The sequence below is a fragment of the Leptonychotes weddellii genome, chromosome 9 (assembly GCF_054177405.1).
Source record: "Leptonychotes weddellii isolate Sample4059 chromosome 9, ASM5417740v2, whole genome shotgun sequence".
NCBI classification, from domain to species: domain Eukaryota; kingdom Metazoa; phylum Chordata; class Mammalia; order Carnivora; family Phocidae; genus Leptonychotes; species Leptonychotes weddellii.
The window spans coordinates 74,416,100-74,425,885 of record NC_138377.1 but is presented as its reverse complement, the minus strand read 5'-3'; the positions used below and the strand labels follow the sequence as shown (position 1 = coordinate 74,425,885).

The 9,786-nt window shown below is 39.4% G+C and overlaps 1 protein-coding gene across 3 annotated transcripts in view; it reads right to left on the bottom strand.

The window, feature by feature from the left end:
* MGA (MAX dimerization protein MGA) overlaps window positions 1–9,786 on the bottom strand; it is a 162,422-nt gene that overhangs the window by 120,533 nt on the left and 32,103 nt on the right. The gene's annotated exons all lie outside the window — the stretch shown is intronic.

Sequence of the window (9,786 nt, the reverse complement as noted above, 5' to 3'; positions counted from 1 at the left end):
GGTGGGGGGAACCTCATTGAAAAAGAGACCAGATCTGACGTTACCAGGGGGCAAGGGAGTTGTGGGGGTAGTGTAACTGGGTGAAAGTGGTCAAAAGGTAGAAACTTCAAGTTATAAGATAAATGAGTACTGGGGGGATGTAATATACAAGATGACTGTAGTTACCACTGCTATATGGTATATTTGAAAGCTACTCAGAGCCTCAATCCTAAAAGCTCTTATCACAAGTAAAAAAAAACAAAAAAAGACAAGACTTTCTCCCCCCATTTTGGTTTTTTGTATCTATATGAGATGGTGAATGTTAACTTACCATTGTAATCACTTCACAATATATGTAAGTCACTATGCTCTACAATAATAGTGCTTTATGTCAATTATATATATCTCAATAGTGCTTTATGTCAATTATATCTCAATAAACAAATGGGTAAAAAAGATGCCCATTCCTATACAAATTCATAACAGATCTATGTTCCAAGTTCAAACTATAATTTCAGCAGTGTTTTTCAGACCTTAGTACAAATGAAAGTATATTTCCCTATTTCAAAATCTATTTACCTGTGCCTGTGCAGCTGAAGGTTCCACCTAGCCTTAAATTGAAGTGATTAATCTGCAATTCATATCAAAAAGGCAAATACCAAGGAGAAAAATCTAGCAATTCTCTAAATGCCTTCCAAGCAATGTACATGCTCAATTAGAAGCATGCTTGCAAACTGATTATCAGTATTTGGCAGTAATTTTTTCTATGTAAAAGACATTTTCAAAGATGAAATACAGGGGTGCCTGGGTGGCTCAGTCGGTTAAGAATCCAACTACTAATTTTGGCTCAGATCATGATCTCGGGATTGTTGAGATCAAGTCCAGCAACCGGCTCCACACCCAGCACCAAGGAGGGTTAAGATTCTCTCTCTCCGTCTCTTAAACAAACAAACAAACACACATAAAACTTCAAACAGATTAACAATAACAGATGAACATTTCCAATCAGTTTTGATGCTAAGGAACACTAATTTTGAATGTCAAATAAAATGTTGTCCTCCCAAAAAAGGAATCAGTTTTTCTCATCAGTAGGTATGTATTACCCAAAAAAAAAAAGAGAGAGAGACTCTATAACTTCATTTTGAATTTCACTAATAAAAAATTTGTGGAAATTTGTTTATTACAAAAGTACCTACATAATACCCTATTTTGCCTCTTGTCCCACAAAGCCTAAAATATCTACTCTCTGGTCCTCTACAGAAAAGGTTTGCTAACTCTTGGGTTAAAGCATTATCGCTAATAGCTATACAGCCTTAGACATCAATTAACTTCTCTAGGTCTTTGTTTCCACATTTATAAAATGAGAGGGATTGAACAAAATCTCTATGGTACCTTACAACCATAATATTCCAATACTAATAGTATCTTCTATATTCATTTCATATGATAATATTTTGAATGGGAGCTTATGCCAGTTTATAAAGTATGAAGAAATATCCTACTACCCAAAGTATGAAGAAATACTTTATTAAATCACAGAAGATCAACAAGTGATTCTGAGACAATTGGCTATACACATACAGAAGAATGAAGGTGGACCTCTATCTCATACCACATGCAAAAATTAATTCAAAACAGATCAATAATCTAGAGGCACCTGGCTGGCTCAGTTGGTGGAGCATGCCACTTTTGATCTGCAGGTTTTGAGTTCGAGCCCCACGTTGTGTGTAAAGATTACTTAAAAAAATAAAATCTTCAAAACAAATCAATGATCTAAACATAAGCACTAAAATTATAAATCTTTTAGAAGAAAACAGGGAAAATCTTCATGACCTTGGGTTTTGGACCCTATTAAGATATTGAAAAGACAATCCACAGAATGGGAAAAGATATACACAAATCATGGATACTGGATTAATATCCAAAATACATAAAAGAACTCTTGCAGTTCAATAACCAAAAAAACCAAGCCAATTCAAATGACTTGAACAGACATTTCACTAAAGAAGATATACAAAAATGGCCAATAAAAGCAAATGGAAATATGCTAAAAGTCATTACTGATTAGGGAAATGCAAATCAAAACCTCAGTGAGATGCTACTTCCCTCAGACTAAGATGGCTATAATTAAAAAGACAGATACTGGGGCGCCTAGGTGGTTCAGTCAGTTGAGCGACCTATTCTTGGTTTCGCCTCAGGTCATAATCTCATGGGTCGTGGAATCCGAGCCCCATGTTGGACTCTGCATTCACCAGGGAATCTGCTTTAAGATTCTCTCCCTCTGCCCCTCCCCCGACTCATGAACTCTCACTCTCTCACACTCTCTAAAATAAATAAATAAATCTTTTTTTCTTTTTTAAGTGCGGGGAGCCTGGGTGGCTCAGTCAGTTAAGCGTCAACTCTTGGTTTTGGCTGGGGTGTGATCTCATGGGTAGAGAAATCAAGCCCAGCAGTGGGCTCCGTGCTCAGTGGGGAGCCTGCTTAGAGATTCTCTCCCTTTGTCCTTCCCCCCACTTGTGCATGCTTGCTCTTGTACACTCGTTCTCTCTCTCTAAAAAAATAAATAAATCTTCAAAAAAATAAGTTAGAAAAGACAGATACTAGTAAGTGTTGACAAGAATGTGGAGAAATTGGGACTTTCATACTGTTGGGTGAAAATGTAAAATGGTACAGATGCTTTGGAAAACAGTTTGGCAGTTCCTCAAAAGGTTAAATATGACCCAGTATTTCCACTACTAGGTATATACTAAAGAAAAATGAAAATATGTTCACACATACTCAAAAAAATGTACATGAGGGGCGCCTGGGTGGCTCAGATGGTTAAGCGTCTGCCTTCGGCTCAGGTCATGATCCCAGGGTCGTGGGATCGAGTCCCACATCGGGCTCCCGGCTCAGCGGGGAGCCTGCTTCTCCCTCTGACCCTCTCCCCTCTCATGCTGTTTCTCTCTCGCTCGCTCTCTAAAAAATAAATAAAATCTTTAAAAAAAAAAAAATGTACATGAATGTTTCTAGTAGTATTATTTATAGTAGCCAAAAAGGGGAAACAATGCAAATGTTCACCAACTAAAGAATGGATAAACAAAATATGGTATATCCAAAGAATTGAATATTATTTAGCCACAAACATAAATGTAGTACCAATACATGGCACAACATGGATAAACTTTGAAAACATTGTTAAGTGAAACTCAATCACAAAGGACCTCATATTGTATGAACCTATAGAGACACAAAGTAGAATACTGGTTACCTAGGGCTGGGGATATTACAGGGGGGCAGATAGAAAGTGACTGCTAATGGGAATAAGGTTTCTTTTTGATGTTATGAAAATGTTCTAAAATTGGCTGAAAGAATGGGTACACAACTGTGAATATACTAAAAACCACTGACCTGTATGCTTTAAATGAATTTTATAGTATGTGAATTATATCTCAAAATGTTTTTGAAAATCCCGTAAGTCTTACAAATAAATGAATACTAATGTCACAAAATTAAGATTCAAATGTTATGCAATCTTAACTACAAGAAAAAAATTACAACACTTCTCTAGACTGAACTTTACTCATTCGTAAATTCTCACAGTAATTTTAAGGTTAGTGAGAATTTCAAGACAACTAAACAATGAACATCATGTTGCACCTCAACTCCCTAACTTAGTATAAAAAGACCTCAATACTCTGGATTCGTCTACTTTCTCATTACTACTGTATGCTGGACTAAATATGTCCCACACTTTTTTTACCTGAACCTTTTGCATTTACAATTTCCACTGCTTTAGCATCTTCTCCCTGGTCTTCATAGTCTATCAACATCCTTCTCCCTAATCTTCTCATACAGAAATCCTCTCATTCTTAAAAGTCTAGTACTTTTATGGAGCCTATCTAGATGCCCTTGCTGAGGTAAACACTGGTCTTCTAAGCAATCTAGTTCTCACCAGATTGGTCAACAAAATCACAGTTCCCCCTCAAGGTAAAAGCTCTACCAACAGCCCTCTGCATATTAAAGAGCTGTGTGATGGCCTCTTATTTCGTGCTATCTCCTAATCTCCATATAAGTACCACAAGATCCTGGTACAGAGGCATGCACCTGACCCAAAGGTCACCAGTACTACAGAATGGCCATCAGCCTAGGAAGAAAGAGCTTGCCAGGAGCTTAGCCCAACAGGTATGACAGATTCTCTCTCTTAGAAGCAAATACACTCCTCCTCTCAACAGAATGGGAAGTAGTAGGAGGGACTTGTGCAGGTGGGAAGCAAGAAAAGAATCTGAACCAATTGCCAGAAAGAGGCCTTAAGGTAACACAGAGATGACATGATAATACATGATAATGTATCATGTATCTCATGATAATACATGAGATGACACCATAAGGTAAGGAAAAGCATATACAAAGAAGAGGATGAAGTCAGGGCATGGATGAGACAGGAATGGTATAACCAGAGTTCAAAAAAAAAAAAAAAAAATTAAGAAACCCCAATGCAGGGGCACCTGGTTGACTCAGTAGGCAGAGCATGAGATTCCTGATCTCAGGGTCATGACCCATGTTGAGCAGAGAGTTTACTTTAAAAACGAAAGAAAAGGAAAGAAAGAAAAAGAAAGGAAGGAAGGGAGGGAGGGAGGGAGGGGGAGAGGGAAGAAGAAGAGGAAGAGGAAAAGGAAAGAAAGAAAAGAAACCCTAATGGAGGAGAAGAATGACAAATTCACATGCTGAAAAAGCTATAAGAAAACATATTCTCTATAGCTTCAGTGGATCCCTACAGTTCCCAAATTACACTGCAGTCTCTCTGAAGTATGGATCCACTCTGCTCATCCTGGATTATTATGGCATTCCAGGCTCCCTTTTACCATGTGGACCTGAGTAATGAACATCCAGTTCTTAAAGAAATCCAAGTATCTGTTATCTGTGATGGAAAGAAGCATAACACACACCAATAACCCTTCTAAGCAGTCACCTTCCTGAAAACAAAGACTAGGCTTACTCAACTTAGAATTGCCAAAAGTACCTCAAATGGGGCCTTTCACAAAGCTCAGTACTCACCTCATTTGTTGTAGAAATATTAATCTAAAATCGCAGATACCAAGATTGTTCTAAGAAGCAATTTGGACCTAGAGGAAAATCCAGACATATAAGACTATTCCTCTGTACATAAAAGGGTCCAAAACAAGAGAGATACTGATTCAAACCTGTAAATACTAGTGACCTACATACAAGTAAATCAGGGCATCACATTCCCCTGGCTGTGACACATGGATACACGGCTCACCTTGTCAATGACAGTCAAGCATGAGACTTTTGTTTGAGTTGTTGGATGAAGAGAAGTTCTTTCTACTACACTTGAACTGAAAAGACAGCAACTGGAGTTATTTCAGTTACCTTGCTGCCATATGAAACCTGAAGATCAAATCAACACAGGGGAGAGCAGATTTGAGTTCAGAGAAAGAAAGATCACCTAACATCACCTAAACTATAAAAGCCACACCTGAAGCCAGCTTTCCCTAGACTTTTCAGTAACATAAAACAAAGTATTCTCTTTTTAAGGCAATCTGGATTGGGTTTTCTGTCATTTGCAACCAAGATTCTTAATTCATATAGAAGCTCTCCAAAAATCCATGGTTCACATTTCTCTTTAATTTTTACAAAAATTCTAGCACATTTTAAAATAAAAAATTAACCCATATCCCAACATCCTAAAACAATATTCATTTCCATTTGCTTCTAGTTCACATACACAAGCCATTCAATTTTAAACTGATAATCACTCTATTCTAAAATAATCCTTGTCACCATATCCCCCCCAGCAGAGGCTTAAAAACCTTATAAAAGCATCATAGGAGTCCTTGGACACAACCAGCCCTTGACCACATTCCTCCTGGGAGCCTTTACTTAACAAGGGACACTTTAACTTTGCTGAGGACATCAATCTCTCACCAGAATACGGCCTTTGTTGCCCTTGCCATTAATTCTATAAAAGACTTTACCACCTCTATGAGATCAAGTCATATACTTTAAACCAGTTTCAGTACCAAAATAACTTGTGTCAAAGTTCAAACAATAGAGCCCAATCAAAAACTTCCAACCTTCAAAGGCAGTAATATCCCCACCATGATCTAACTTCCTTGTCTAAATGTCCTCAGCCCTGGTTTCTTCTGTAATGTCACTTGCTCAAATCTTTTCCATTATGCCCAAGAAAATAATCATTCTCTTGTTACCAAACCCCAGGCTTCCTCAATCTTTATGAACAATGCTCCTTCTACTTATTTACCTTGACTTAAACCTGGCTCTCTATCCATTAAGATTTTCTCACAGCTCTCTCTCTACTGCAGTCCATACCTCCACAGAGCCAGGAATGACTGGCACTCACTTGCCTTTCTACTGAAATTTCTAGATCATGATCATCCTCCTTTACAGTATCATGTTCAAGATATATCTTCTCTTCACTAGGATTTTCTGATCCTTTAGTCGTAACTCCTCATTCACTGAAGACTTGAGAGCCTAGCTCAGAGTCTTCTTTCCCACTAAACCTCCTATCACAATCCTGGGTTATTTTCAAAGTCCATGAAGATTACCCATCCAATTACTGTACATTAGAATTCACAGGCCTCTGGTTACAAAGATTTTTAGGTCAACTCTATTTTAAGAACCTATTCTTCAGTTCTTTACTCGATTTTTTTTTTTTTTAAGATTTAGTCAGAGAGAGAGAAAGAGAGCGCGAGACTTCGCACATGCACACGCACAAGCCGCGGGAGTGTCAGGCAGAGGGAGAAGCAGGCTCCTCACTGAGCAGGGAGCCCGATGAGGGGCTCAATCCCAGGACCCTGGGATCATGACCTGAGCTGAAGGCAGACACCTAACCAACTGAGCCACCCAGGCATCCCTCTTTACTCTAGATCTTGTTGTCATTTAAAACTCCTTCTCCTTGATTATTCTAATTGCTCACAAAAATCTTACTCTGACCATACTATGACTTTATAGAAACCTCCTGTCTCTCAGATCCTGATTCCCCCCAAACCAGACCCCATAGTAGGACATCTAAATTTCTTAGCAGCAACTTCATATTTGCACTGCCTTCTCTGAACCTGACCACAAAACCACAGCTCCAGGTCAATACTGTTTCTGGGTAGTGAGACATTCTAAAGAAAAATCACACTTGGGCAACCCTCTCGGGTCCCCTCCCTCCTTGGGATCTTTATACTATCACTTTGCTATCACTCAATAAACCTTGCTTTGGGGGCGCCTGGGTGGCTCAGTCGTTAAGCAGCTCAGGTCATGATCCCAGGGTCCTGGGATCGAGCCCCACATCGGACTCCCTGTTCAGCGGGAAGCCTGCTTCTCCCTCTCCCACTCCCCCTGCTTGTGTTCCCTCTCTCGCTGTGTCTCTGTCAAATAAATAAATAAAATCGTTAAAATAAATAAATAAACCTTGCTTTGCTGCACCCCCATACAAAAAAAAAAGAAAAACACACTAGATACACTGATAACAATATAAAGTTTCCAACCTTAATCCTTTATTTCCAATCTTCGTCCTTTAAAATAAACTTAACAAATTCCCTCTTCCATTTCCCTTCAACAACTCTTTTTTTTTAAGATTTATTTATTTATTTGGGTGGATGAAAAGGAGAGGGAGAATCTCCAGCAGACTCCCAAGTGAGCGAGGAGCCCAACATGGGGCTCAATCCCATGACCCTGATATCATAACCTGAGCCGAAATCAAAGAGTCTGACGCTTAAAAGACTGAGCCACCCAGGCGTCCCTCCCCTACACAACTCTTTTAATTATTTTCTCAACTCAAGCTCCCCAGTTATCCCCTGTCCAGGCCCTTCACTCTCAACCAACAACCTTGCTTCTGATCTTATAAAGATATGTAAACTATCAGGCATGCCCTCCCTCTACCCCCATTTCCCTACCTATAACCTTATCTATATTCATACATCTCCCTACCTATTTTTATTTCAGTCCCAGAAAATGAGATGTTCCTCCTCCTGTACAAAGCCAACCCATCCATCTGCAACCCTGACCCACATCATCACTCCCACCTGCTTCCAGCCTCATTCAACATCTTGCTCTAGCAGACACACCATATCTTGAATCTTCAACCTCTCCTTCCCTGTTAGCACCTTTCCATATACAAGGTGAGGTTTTAACATAAAAACAAAGTCCTGGGCGCCTGGGTGGCTCAGTTGGTTAAGCAACTGCCTTCGGCTCAGGTCATGATCCTGGAGTCCCGGGATCGAGTCCCACATGGGGCTCCCTGCTCGGCGGGGAGTCTGCTTCTCCCTCTGACCCTCCTCCCTCTCATGCTCTCTGTCTCTCTCTCAAATAAATAAATAAAATCTTTAAAAAAAAAAAAAAAAGTCCTTCCTGGCTCCATCCAGCCTTCTCAGCAAACCTTCTCACAGAGAAGTTATTCTCCTTTTTCTTTCCTTCCCTCTCCCCACTTCCTCTTCCCTTCTTCCCTCCACTCCAGCTCTCCCTCTCCTCCTCCCTCTCACTCCCGGCTCCCTTCCCCACTCCCCTGTCTCCTCTCTTTATCCTCCTCCTTTATCACCTGCCATTTACTCTTCCACCAACTATAAGGGGGATTCCACCTTAACTTCCTACTGATACTACTTTTCGGATCACCATGACTTCTTAATTACCAAGTCAAATTAATATTTTTCCTATCTTTATTTTTCTATACCAATGTACTGTATTTGGCACTGTTACTGTTTCCCTCTTAATATTTTCTTCTCGTTAGCATATTGGCTGACATATAGCTGGCACTCAAATAGATTTGAATAAATTAATAGGGGTACAAAATGAAACAATATCATGCACTTTTCTGTCAGGAGAATGAGAAAGAGTCAATATCCCAAGAAATGTTCATGGTAATTAACTATAACATCAAGGGCCATGAGCAGCATGAATCAGTCAGTAGTGGAACAATCAGCTCAATTATATGGTTTTCTCCAGTCATCCTCAGCACCCAGAAATCATAAACAGAAATCCAGGACTGATGATAAGCAAGGGCAAAGTAATGGAAATGCTAGTGGAATCTAGAGTGCTAAGAAAACCACAACGCAAAAAAAAAAAAGAGAGAAAGAGAAAGAGCACAATACAAACTTTTTTTTTTTAACTAAATACAATGTGATAGACTCCCTACATATAAAAACTATACCTATATGCCATAAGGACACAGATAAAGTGGAAAAGAGCTAAGCATAAATCACTCTGAGGCACCAAATCCTTAAAGAGTTCATAAAAACTTGAAGTTTAGTTTTTTCAAAAGTTTTTTTTTTCCATTGAGGCATTTTATTTGCACATGTGTATTACAACCCTAGAAAAAGAATCTCAGGATTTTCCCTCCTGTATGTTTTTGTCTTGCTTTTTCATGGCCCATGATGCCAGCTGAGGTTATCAGTACAATGAAACCAAACTGGCGGGAATGGCAGCAGATTATTCTGCCATTTTTCTAGATCTCTAAATTGTACATCAAATCTGGGACTGATAACTCCACATTTGTTTAATCTGCCTGTGAGGGTCAAAACAATTTTCCCAGTTCTGTGATCATCAATGATTTCAAATTCACCAATGTAATCATGCTTCATCATCACCATTAGAAACGATGACTCGGGCGCCTGGGTGGCTCAGATGGTTAAGCGTCTGCCTTCAGCTCAGGTCATGATCTCAGGGTCCTGGGATCAAGTCCCGCATCGGGCTCCCTGCTCAGTGCAGAGCCTGCTTCTCCCTCTCCCTCTGCCACTCCCTCTGCTTGTGCTCTTCTGTCTATCTCTCTGTCAAATAAATAAATAAAATCTTTAAAAAAAAAAA